This window comes from Mandrillus leucophaeus, unplaced genomic scaffold (assembly GCF_000951045.1).
Source record: "Mandrillus leucophaeus isolate KB7577 unplaced genomic scaffold, Mleu.le_1.0 Scaffold769, whole genome shotgun sequence".
Classification (NCBI taxonomy): Eukaryota; Metazoa; Chordata; class Mammalia; order Primates; family Cercopithecidae; genus Mandrillus; species Mandrillus leucophaeus.
The window spans coordinates 1482630-1495600 of NW_012108352.1; the positions used below are offsets into that span (position 1 = coordinate 1482630).

At 33.6% G+C, this 12971-nt stretch overlaps 1 pseudogene; it reads right to left on the reverse strand.

Moving 5' to 3' along the window:
* Nucleotides 1-3525, reverse strand: part of LOC105529495 — a 122395-nt pseudogene extending 118870 nt beyond the window's left edge.
* Nucleotides 3526-12971: the final 9446 nt, after the last annotated feature.

The window sequence follows — 12971 nt, forward strand, 5'->3', positions numbered from 1 at the left end:
CCCATCTGAACTGGGGCTTTACGATTTTTGTTACTTTTATTCGAACATGGACTGTGTCCCTGCCTGGCATCTGGTTTTGCATTGGCTGGGCCTGCCCTGAAGGATGCTTATTTAGCACCCCTCTGAGCTGCTGGGATCTCACAACTCTGCAGACAGTCAGCTATTTTTATTTTTGTGGGCTCAGTAATAACATTCTTTTTGTCATTTTTTATTGTGTTTATTTGGATCTTATCTCTTTCTTCTTAGTCTAAATAGCAGCCTATCTCTCTCACTAATTTTTCAAGAAACCAACTCTTGGATTTGTTGATGTTTTGAATTTTTTTGTGTGTCTTGATTTCTTTCAGTTCAGCTCTAATTTTGGTTATTTCTTGTTTTTTGCTAGCTTTGGAGTTGGTTTGCTCTTGCTTCTTTAGTTCTTTTGATGTTGATATTAGGTTGTTAATTTGATATCTGTGTAATTTTTTTAGGTGGAAACTTCATGCTATAAATTTTGCTCTTAACACGGACTTACTTTTGTCCCAGAGATTCTAGTATGTTGTATCTTTGTTCTCATTAGTTTCAATTTTTTTTTTTTTAATTTCTGGCTTAATTTCATTATTTACTCAAAAGTCATTCAGGAGTAGATTTTATAATTTGTGTGTAATTGAATGGATTTGAGTGATTAAAAGGATACAAACTTTAAGTTGTAAGATAAACAATTTCTAGGTATCAAAGGTATAGCATCGGTGGTGATATTATTTGAATGTGTCCTCCAGATTTTATTTATTGGAAACATAATCCTCATTGTGTCAGTTTTAAAAAGTAGGGTGTTGAAGACATGATTGGATCCTAAGGGCTCTGCTCTCATTAATTGGTTAGCCCATTAATTCATTAATGGATTAATGAGTTAATGGATTAATGGGTTATCATGGGAGAGGGACCTGTGGCTTTATAAAAAGAGGAATAGAGACCTGAACAAGCATGTTAATATGCTTGGCCCTCTCATTATGTGATACAGTGTATCAACTTGAGATTCTGTACAAAGTCCTCAACAGCAAGAAGTTTCTCACCAGATGCAGTCCCTCAACCTTGGACTTCTCAGCCTCCATAACGGTAACAAATAAATTCTTTTTTTAAAAAAAATAAACTGCCTGGTTTCAAGTATTCTATTAAAAGGCAACAATAAACTGACTTAGGCAGGTGGTGATGGATGTGTTCATTTGATTTTCGTAATTATTACACAATGTTTCTGTACATCAATTTGTTGTGCTCTGTACTTTGAATATATGAAATCTTCATCAATTTAATATTTAAAAATTTTATAATGTTAATTACCTCCCAATAATTATGCTTTACTTTTATGCAGATTCTTTATAAACGACTTTCAGACCCAGATTTAGTTTGTTTGCTTACCCATTCATTCACAGATTATATATTACATTGTCTTGAAGAATCAGAAGGTTTGGCAGAATGGGACCTATATTCTCAAAAAGCATTGATTGTTGGAGCTCAAAAAGCTGCCATCATTAAATCCAGCTGGGGCTCTTCAGTTTACCTCAATTCCTACCACTCCCTACTGTTTCCCTGATTCTAATGCAGAAAGTCAGCTGCCATAACCTCCTGCTTGGACAATTGCTTTTCTCTCAATTGACACATTTAAATAATCTGATTTACATAGCCTGCCTGGATTTTTCATACATCTGAGTTTGTGACCACATGGTTTAGGCCAAAGCCTCTATTTTAGAGATACTTAAGTCCAGGGAGGTCAAGCAATTTGTTCATGGTCTTACCGCTTATAAACATTAAAATCTAGACTAAAATCTGAATCCTAGCTCATTGTACTTGTTTGTACTTTATTCCATTGTGCAGTTAGGCATATGCAGCACATTGTGATTTTTTGACTAGAAGATATTATATCCTCCCTTGTCAGTGATTTCTCTTTTTTTCCTCTTCCTCCTCTAGACAGAGAATAAAACCTCTTCTCAGTTGTTGATTATTATAGTCTGGAAGAATCTTATTTCCTTATGCATGTTCTATTATCCATGAATATACCATAGATTCTGTAAAAAAAAAAATGCTGGTTCTTTATGGCAAAATGAGCTATATAACAAGACTTTTGGGAGAGATTGAGTTGTTGGAGTCTCTATTATCTTCTATATTGGATTTGTGCTTCTGAACCCTTCCATAATCTGAGACCCAGATCCCACCAGCTATGATTATGACTGGCATCTTCATCCTTGCTCCTCATGAAAACACAAGGCAAATACCCCTGCCCATTTGTTCTAATAATACTTCTAAATATAAAGGTTCCCAATTTAAAAATTTTAAGGTCTATTATCATGCACTAAGATTGGTCCTGCATATCTTTTCAATATAAATAGAAATAACTTATACAATTTACATTTCATATGGATTTTGCTTGTTTACCCATTAGTTGTTAATATTTTCTAATTTCACAAGTTGGTTCAATGAAGCAGAGTTCAAGAGACATTTTTATTTGTTCCAAATTATCATATTCAGATGTCTACTCAGAATACGTTTACCAGTAAGGGTCAATATTTCAATTTAAATAGATTTGGATTTTGAGGTCCAATTAAGTGTCCATTAGTTTTGGATCAAGAATGAAACAAATGTATAACTTAAATTGTCAGAATTCCTTCGCAACTTGGGGATCTGTAATGGCTTGGGATCTGTACCTTCATTTCCAAGTGTTGTAGTGTTATTCTGAGAAATTTGGTTAGTAGAAGCAGAGATTGAGTAAAATATCCTTAGTAGGCACTGGGGTAACAAGAATCTGCTAACATTTAGTCTACATAATTATCTTGTTTCATTTCTGTAAATACCAAGGATTGTACTGCCAAAAGTGTGTATGTATTTTAGATAGCTGTTAACCACAGAAAGAGAATATCAAATTGTCATATGTCTGGAATGCTACTGGTTCTTCCAGAAATTTTCTAAATGGGAAACAGAAACTCTCATCTTATTTAACTTAAATACAATAACCTACATAAACATAACAGTGCCTGGGCTTACAAAGTAGATGCTAATCAATGAGCCAGTCAATTCAAAATGTATTAGTCAATTCATATAGGATTCAATATACTGAATATTGACATTAAATGTTGCTATTTTAAATTGTTCACTCCTAAGCCAAATTATAAATTAGCCATAGACTCAGAATCATAGGATTTGTGTTGCTAGAAATATAATTTCTTAACTCCCGAGGGAAGAGTTTATATTGTCAGAAAGAGAATTTGAAATATAACAAAAGGGTAAGGAAAATAACAAATATCATTTTTCCAACAGAGAGCTGATTAAGGTTGAACTCTGTATACCTGAAATACAGGGATTAAGAAAATTGGGCTTAAAAATGGTTACGACAATTTTCTTCATTGTTTTTCTTCAAAGGATTAATGTATAGTTTTTATTGCTAAAATTATTCAAGAAGAGAAGTATCAGTGTCTACAACTAAGTTTAATCACTTACCTGAGGGCGAGACACAAGATCAGATGACTTGAAAAACAGGCAAAATAATTGTTCCGTCATGGTCCTCACACATCTTCTTTCTTTGGAAAAGAAAATTGTTTGTTAAATTGGAAGACCATGATGAGGTATGATATCCTGACATCACAAATACTAAAAGCAACAACTTTCAAGTAATAATTTCTTCTACATTTCAATTGTTAATCTGTGACAACATACCCGCAAATCATGATTTTCCATGTATGTTTTTATGAGTTGCTAACTGCAAGTTGATACATTCTAAAAATAATTTTTAAAATTGTAAGCAGGAATATTTTAAAAACATAAAGAATGAGTTCATGTCCTTTGTAGGGACATGGATGAAGCTGGAAACCATCATCCTCAGCAAACTAACACAGGGACAGAAAACCAAACACTGCATGTTCTCACTCATAAGTGGGAGTTGAACAATGAGAACACATGGACACAGGGAGGGGGACATCACACACTGGGCCTGTTGGGGGTTGGGAGAAAGGCGAGGGAGAGCACTAGGAAAAATACCTAATGCCTGTGGGGCTTAAAACCTAGCTGATGGGTTGATAGGTGCAGCAAATCACCATGGCACATGTAAACCTATGTAGCAAACCTGCACGTTCAGCACCTGTATCCCAGAACTTAAGATACAAATAAATAAAATTAAAATTAAAATTAAAAAATATATATAAAGATAATCTCACTATTCATCATGTGATAACTGTAAAAGCCTTGGTTTACTTCTTTCCATATTTTTTTCTATGCATATGTTGTATGTGCACATGAACATATATTACAGTTTAACAAAAAATGGAATCATAGTCTAGGTAGGTTTCTATCCTAGTATTTTCATTTAAGAATATATCATAAAGATTTTTCCATGGCACAGGCAAACATATTTTTCACAGCTGCATAATATTTCTTCACCATACTTTATGCACTCTTTTATTGTTGGAGATTTAGGCATTTTTTTTATTTTTTTAATTTTTTATGTTTTTAGATGGAGTCTCACTCTCTCGCCAGGCTGGAGTGCAGTGGTGTGATCTCGACTCACGCAACTTCCACTTCCGGGGTTCAAGTGATTCTCCTCCTTCAGCCTCTGGAGTAGCTGGAACTACAGGCATGCACCACCATGTCCAGCTAATTTTTGTATTTTTAGTAGTGATGGGGTTTCACCATGTTGGCCGGGATGATCTTTATCACCTGACCTGGTGATCCGCCTGCCTCCGCGTGCCAAAGTGCTGAGATTACAGGCGTGAGCCACTGCGCCGGGCCGATTTAGGTTGTTTTTAATTTATCAGCATTATAAATAGTACTACAGTGAAGTTCCATGTTATACACATTTTTATCCACAAATGCTTAGTTCCTGAGGATACATTTTTAGAAGAAAAATTACTAGGTTACAGTTATAGGCAATTTTAAGGTTTTGATATATAAAACCACATTGCCCTTCAGTAACATTTTGATTTAAGTCTAGTACCAGCAATGTATTTTCTCTGCACCTTATTCAGAGCTAGAATACGTGCGTGTGTATATATATATGTGTGTGTGTGTATATATATATGTGTGTGTATATATATATGCACAGATATATATACTTTTCGCTGTTGGAATGTGTGATAGACAAAAGTAAAGTTTTATTTTGTTTAGTGTCTTGTTAATCATTGTTATAACCCACTAGGACTTTAAACTTTGGGTAAATTCTCCAACCTAGTTGTACTGCACAGATCCTGAAACACAATGCTAGGAATGTCAGGGTGATGTTCTTAGATGGTGGTCTTAGGCTCTGGATTCAAAAATTACAGATTCTTAGAATGAGAAGAGACTTTAGAGGTTACATAGTCCAATTTATAACCCACTGTGGGGAAGTTCTCCACAATATTCCTGACAGGTAGTTAATCCAGCTTGAATTCAGAATCTCACTACTTCATGCAGCAGCACATTTATAGAAATGTAGTATGTAGACTAGAAAGGACCTTGGAGATTGTGTAGTCTCCCACCTTCTGTTGCCTAAAGCTACACAATTATTATATTTAGGGGAAAAATCAGAACTAGAAGTCACCTCTCTGGATTTCTAGCAGGGCTGCCGTGTAAAGTTGCTCAGGCTACAATGCAAATGGTGCCACCCTGGCATTATGCAACATAGTATACCCGATTCCCAGTCTCCACTACATTATGCTTTAGTTTAAGCCCCTCTTATAACATTGGCTGTCGTTTTTCGGGTATTGCTTTCTCACACATTTCCCCTTAAAATGCGTGAGACTGAATTTAGTATAACATTCAAGAAGTGGCTCACCAGAGTAAAGGGACATTATCACGTTGTTGTTGTGATTGTACTGGTAGTGGAATCTACACTGTTGTTACTGCAGCCTAACTCAACATTTCACTTCTTGACAGCAGCTTTACACTATAATACAAGTCACTCAGTCTTTTAGTAAACTAAAACACCTAGATCATTTTGGTTTCGACAACAGAAATTTATTTTCTCACAGTTTTGAAGGATAGAAGTCCAAGGTCAAGGTACCAGCACAGTTGGTTTCTGGTAAGGGCTCTCTTCCTGACATATAAATGGCTGCCTTCTCACTGTACTCTCACATGGCAGAGAGAGAGAGACCTCAAGCTTTCTGGCATCTCTTCATACATGAGGAAGACACCATAATCCCATAATGAGGGCTCCATGCTCATGACCTCATCAAAACCTAATTACCTCCCAAAGGCCATCACAATGAGGGTTAGGGTTTCAACATATGAATTATTTTGGGGGAGACACAATTCAGTCCATAGCAATATCCTATACTATTAAGTAGTTCTGTTTGCCTAGGTACTGATTTTATATATATTTCTGTTAGTTAAACCTTGGTAATTTCATCTCCTACTTTCTTGAACAGAACACAAATTACTTCAGCTTAGGGAGTTAAACTTAGGTAGGATGAACTCAGCGCTCTATTACAATAACCTCCTTGATAATTTGATTTCAATTTCCTCTTCTCAATTTTTGTTCTACCTTTTCCAGTTGGAAAAGCAGTTTACTTACTCATTAGTCCACCTGGCTGATTCTGATTTACTTCTAGAAATGCTATTCAATTAATTCTTTCTACCTAATGACTATAATTCTCATTGATCTCATTGACCAGAGGAAAAGTTATGGACCAGAGTTAACAGTTCAAAAATGATAAAAAAATTTTTGTTACAAGAAATATATTTGCACACTTTTTTTTTTTTTTTTTTTTTTTTTTTTTTTTTTTTGCCACTGAAGGTTGAGATAGACCCAAGTCTTTTAGACTGCTGAAGGTCCCAGTCCAAAATTGGAGTCGTTGACATTTGGCAGAGCCAGGAACAGTCATACAGGTGTTAAGGCACACTTTATTTATTTATTTATTTTTCTGTAGATTGTCCTAGCATTTTCTTCAAGCCTGTAATAGATGAAATTATATTGTTCACTTATAAGCCTCCTTAGTTTTTAGCTTGGTTCCAAAGACTGTCTTATTTTAAAATCTTGGTGCCAATTATTAGTACTTATATGCTGCATTATTTTCAGTGTAGAACATTTTTAAATACATGGAAAACCATACATTCATACACGTATTCACACACGCAGGCCTATGTGCAGACACAAACACATAAACACATACACCGTTTCCATTTTTTTTTTTTTTTCACTTTCATGTTGTTATTTCCTATTGTGTAGGCCAAAGCTGAATCCAAGCTAAGTTTTGAGGGCTATCTTTGGTTCGTTTCTCGCTCCTATTTACATAAATATCACTGTTTACTTTTACTTGTCTTATCTAGGCAACTGTGTCCTCATATTACCCAGAGACTCTCACAGATTTCAATATGAATCTACTTTCCTTGCTCAGTAAAAACTTTCTTTTCTCTCATCAAAATGTATCTGTTCTCCTCATTCCAAACTTTTCTGTTTTTCATTGCTATTCCTAGATAAACTGTATAGATGTTTAACTGTTCATAGTTTTATTCTTTGTATGCAATATATTTTTACTTAAATTGGGACTTCCTTAAGCTACCACCTTAACTAAAAAGAATTTCTCTGATGGCAGGGAGGTCAGGCTCTATAGTGGAGAAGGCAGGCATTTCTTTGGTGCCTAAGTTTGACTCACTAACTAAAGTCTTTTTCCAAATCTAGCACATTCACCTTTACTACAGTAAAACAAACAAACAAATAAACAAAACAAAACAAAACAAAAACACTCAATGGTAAGAAGTTAGAAATGGAAAGATAGTATGATTGATAAGAGAGGATGATAGCATACTTGTAGAAGGAAAATGCTCTTACATATAAATTTTATAGATGTGTAACCCATGTCAGCTATTAGTTATCTGCCTGATTCCGAAAGGCATTTGCAAGAGAGTAGGGATTAGGAAAACATCACTTTTTAGATACGCTGGCTGGTTTGAATCTCTCTGAGTCCTAGAAGAAACAATGACTCTTGGTTTGAACTTTTTTTTTCCCAATAAAGCAGAAGAGATGTGGTAGCATCTAAGGAAACAGAAAGGAGAACATTAGGATATATTCACTATTTGCTGATGACTTGCAGGTAAGAGATCTTTATGCCCTTCACTCAGATTTTACCTCTAGATGTAAAAGCTGAAATGTGAAGTTAAAAGTGACTTAAATTGGCCAAGGAAATATTTAATGGCTAATTAAAATAATACCAAGGAACCTTACTTTTACTTGATGTTTTTACTATTAAAATAATGTGAAGTATCACCGATTGAAGAAAAACAACTCCAAATCATACGTTACTGCTTTGGTTGCCAACAAATTATGTCACGTCTACGAAAAGCCTGATTCTTAACTAAGGCTTTAGCTGTTGATAGATTTATGAAAATAAACACTGGGACAGATGTGTATATCAAATGGGAATTAGGCAGTGAGATTGGGCCTTGCACAAGCTGTTGCTCTTTCCTAGTCTACCCTGCCTTTCTATTTAGAGCAATGTATGCAGGCCGATGTAGAGAAAGTAAAATGAAAGTATTTCCTTGCTTCAGAGTAGACATACACTTGATACATGTTTATGAAAGGAGAAAACAAAGGAAGAATGGATGGAAATATGGAGCAAAGGAAGGAAGGAAGGAATGACAGCAAGTAGGTAGCAATGCAATAGAGTCTAAATGAGAACTAGACGTTGATTATTTCCCCTTTAACATTTGTTTCAATAATGTGCTGTAGAACATCTCAATGTTTTCTCAATGAGATGCTTGTGCTCTTTTAACCTAATGAAATAGAAATACTTTTGTCAGTCTTATTTATTTTTTAAATGTTACATAATAATTATTTTAATTATTATAATTATTTAGATTTAGTATACCAATTCAGACTATTCACCCATCAAATCTTTCAATAACCTCACCCAGCAGAGGTCCATGATATGCCTTATTAAAGGAGAGAATGGACCAAGCACAGTCATAACTGGGGGTTCATATTGAAAAAATTAGAATGCAATTAACCAAATATAACACATTTATCAATAGGATGGGGAAATTCCTTTTTGACCTTAAAGCTAATTCACAGGTTTCTTAAAATAGAAGCATTTCTTACAGTTATTTACACGATATTACATAAAGTATAACTTAACTTAAAAACAAGATTGTCTGTACAAAGATGCCATTACATAATATTTGGTGAAATCTCTTAATAATAAATTTCATAGGATATCTACTTGCTTAGAAAATAAAGCTATTGTTTTTTAAATAAACTATACTTCTCTTTACTTTTCTAGTAATTCTTCTTGCCCTTGAGGAATGCATAATGTTGTTTCACTATAAACAATGCTTGAGGTTAAATAGCCAGATGCTATTTTAATTGATACAACACATTAGTTTCAGAACATCTTTGTTTTCATTTGATTTTATATAATTGAGAATCAGTCATTAAAAATGAATAAACTTATCAGAGTCAAAAGAAATTTAGAAATAATCCCTGCCCACAAGGAGTTTGTAGTACACTTTTGTGCTTTGTGTCAGTCTTGTACAACCAGCTTGCAGATTTAAGAGGGCTATTTTTTGTAGTGGTTAAAAATTTAATTATAGGTGTCAATTATTTTATTGTTTTATAGGTTGCCATTTTGAATTATCTGTGGCCATAAATGTCTCCTCCTTTTAGGCATGTCCTTTGGAATTCTGAGTTTACCAAATAAGTTTTTCTCTGTGTGCATCTTTCATTTTATGTATTGAGAACTACCATTATTTCCTTTTGAAACTAATTATTGAGACACAATTTATAAACAATAAAATATAACCTTTATAATATACAATTTGGTGTTTTATAGTATATTTAAAGAGTTGTGCAATCCAGTACATTTTCATAGCCCCAAAACAAATGTCATACCCATTAGCTGTCACTCTCCATTCTCTGCTTCTGCCAGACCATAGAAACCACTATCTACTTTCTGTCTATATGGGATATGTACCTATCCTGGAATTTTATATAAATACAATCATACAACATGGGACCTTGTATGACCGACATCTTTCACTAAGTATAATATTTTCAAGGTTCATCCATGTTGTGGCACATGTCAGTATATCTTTCCTTCTTTCTGCTAATATTCTGTTGTTTGGATTTTTAAAACCTGTACATCAGTTGATGGACATTTAGGTTGCTTACACCTCTGGCTATTATGAATAATGGTGGTATGCCCATTCATGTACAAGTTTTTGTTTGCAGATATGTTTTCAAAACTTTTGGGAATTGCTGGGTCCTATGGTAATTCTATATTTAACTTTCCAAGTGGCTGAAGCATTTTGCATCCCGACCAGAAATGTATAAATGTATGAGGGCTCGACTTTCTACACGTTCTCACTAATTCGTGTTAATATCTGTCTTTTTTTTTTTTTTTTCTGTGATAGCCAACTAGTGGATGTAAAGTGGTCTCTCATTGTGGTTTTGATTTGCATTTCCGTGATGGCTAGTGATGAACATGTTTTTGAGCAATACACAAATTGCTCATTTGTGTATCTTAAATGTCTATCCAAGTCCACTGCCTATTTTAAAAACTGAGTTATTTGTGTTTTGTTGTTGTTGTTGTTGTTGTTGTTGTATGCTATAAGAGTTCTATATATTCTGGATACTAACCTTTATCAAATACATGATTTCCAATTTTATTTTTCATTCTATACATTGTCTTTTCACTTTCTTGATGGTATCCTTTGGCACACAGAAATTTGCATTTGGATCAAGTCCAAGTTATCTATTATTTCTTCTATCACTTGTGCTTTTGTCATCCTATCTCAGAAACTGTTCCCTAATCCAAGGTTATGAAGATTTACACTTACTTTTTTTCTAATAGTTTTTGCTGTTATAGTTAGATCTATGACACATTTTGTGTTGATTTTTGTATATGGTGTGACATAGGAGTCCAGTTTCATTTTGAAATTGACAAGTGCAAGTCCTTCAACTTTATTATTCTTTTTCAAGTTTAAATGATCTTGACTGTTCTGTGTTACTTGCATTTCCATATGAATTTCAGGATCAGGTTGTCAATTTTTGCAAAATATATTATGTTGGAAGTCTCTCTGGAATGGCATTGAGTTTGTAGATTGTTTTGGGTAATGTTGCCATTGTAACAATACCGACTTCTGTTATATGCACATATGGAATGTCTTATTAATTTGTGTATTCTTTCATTTCTTTCAACATATTTTATAGTTCTCAAAATATATGTTTTGCACTTGTATTGTTAAATTTGTTCCCAAATATTTTCTTTTTTATGCTACTGTATATAGAATTTTTAAAGTTTCATTTTTGGGACATTCATTGTCAGTGTATAGAAACAATTCACTTTTATACATTTATCTTTTTTCCTGAAATCTGTCTGAACTCACTTACCACCTCTGATTTTTTTTTAACAGATTACTTATGACTTTCTATATACAAAATTGTGTCATTCAAATAAAAGAGATAGTTTTACATCTTCCTTTACAGTCAGGATGCCTTTTATTTATTTTCCTTGCTGAATTTCTCTGGATAATACCACCAGTAAAATACTGACTAGAAATGGTGAAAGCAGACATCCTTTCCTTCTTTCTGATCTTAGGGGAAAGTCATCAGTCTTTCACATTAAATAAAATGTTGTCTGTTCATTTTTCATAAGTGCCCTTTATCAAGTTGAAGAACATTTTGTTCTAACTTGTTAAGTGTTTTACACATAAAAGCCTGTTGAATTTTGTCAGTTTCTTCTGAGTCTATTAAGATAATAATACATTTTTAATATACTATTTTAAGAGTATTTTTAGATTACAGGACATTTGTAAGAAAGTACAATGCATTCCCATATATTCCTCTTCCCTCCATACATAGTTTTACCTATTATTAACATCGTGCATTAAGTTGATACATTTGTTACAATTGATAAACCACTACTGATATACAATTATTAAATAAAGTTCATAGTTTACATTAGGTCTCATTTTGTGTTGTACATTTCCATGTGTTATGACAAATGCATAATGTCATGTGTTTATCATTATAGTATCATACAGAATACTTTCACTACCATAAACATTTCATGTGCTCCACCTATTTATTCATCCATACCCTCCTGTCCTTCTGTTCTCAACCATGATTTTTTTTTTTTACTGTCTCTATAGTTTTGCATTTTCTAAAATGACATATTGTTGGAATCATACAATATGTACCTTTTTTAGACTGACTTCTCTCAGTTAGCAATATGCTTTTACTTTTCCTTCATGTATTTTCACGACTTGGTAGCACATTTCCTTTAATTAATGAATAATAGCTCATTTTATTGATGAAGCACAGTTTATCTGATCCCCTATTGGAGGACATCTTGGTTGCTCCAAGTTTTAGCAATAATAAAGCTGACATGAACACAGTATGTGGAAATTTGTGGGCATATTTTTTCAACTTATTTGGTTATATACCAAGAAATACTATTGCTGGGTCCTATGATAAGCCTATATTTAGCTTTACAAGAAACTGTCAAACTGTCTTCCGAAGTGGTTATATTATTTGTGTTGCCCCAGAAATGAATGAAAGTTTCTATTTGCTTCACATCTTTTCCAGCATTTGTTGTTGCCTGTGTTTTGGATTTTACTCATTGTAATAGTAAGTGTGCAACGCAAACGTTATGAGATATGTGTTTTGTAAATATATTCTCCCAATCTGTGGCATTTCTTTTCACTCTATTAGTGTCTTTTCTAGAGGGGAAGTTTTTTGTTTTAATGAAGTCTAACTTATTATCTTTTCTCTTTCGTTTTTAGTGTTTTTAGTGCCGTATTTAAAAAGTAATTGCCAGACCCGAAAGTCATTGCCGAACCCAAGTCGTTGATTTTTCTCTTATGTTTTCCTTCAGTGTTTTACATTTTCCATTTAGGCCTATGAACAACTGCATATCACTTTTTGTAAAATATGTAAGCTCTATCTAAATTCATTTATTTGCATGTTGATGTTCAATTGTTTCAGGACCACTTGCTGGAAAGACTGTCTTTTCTCCATTAAAAGTAAACTATTTATTTTT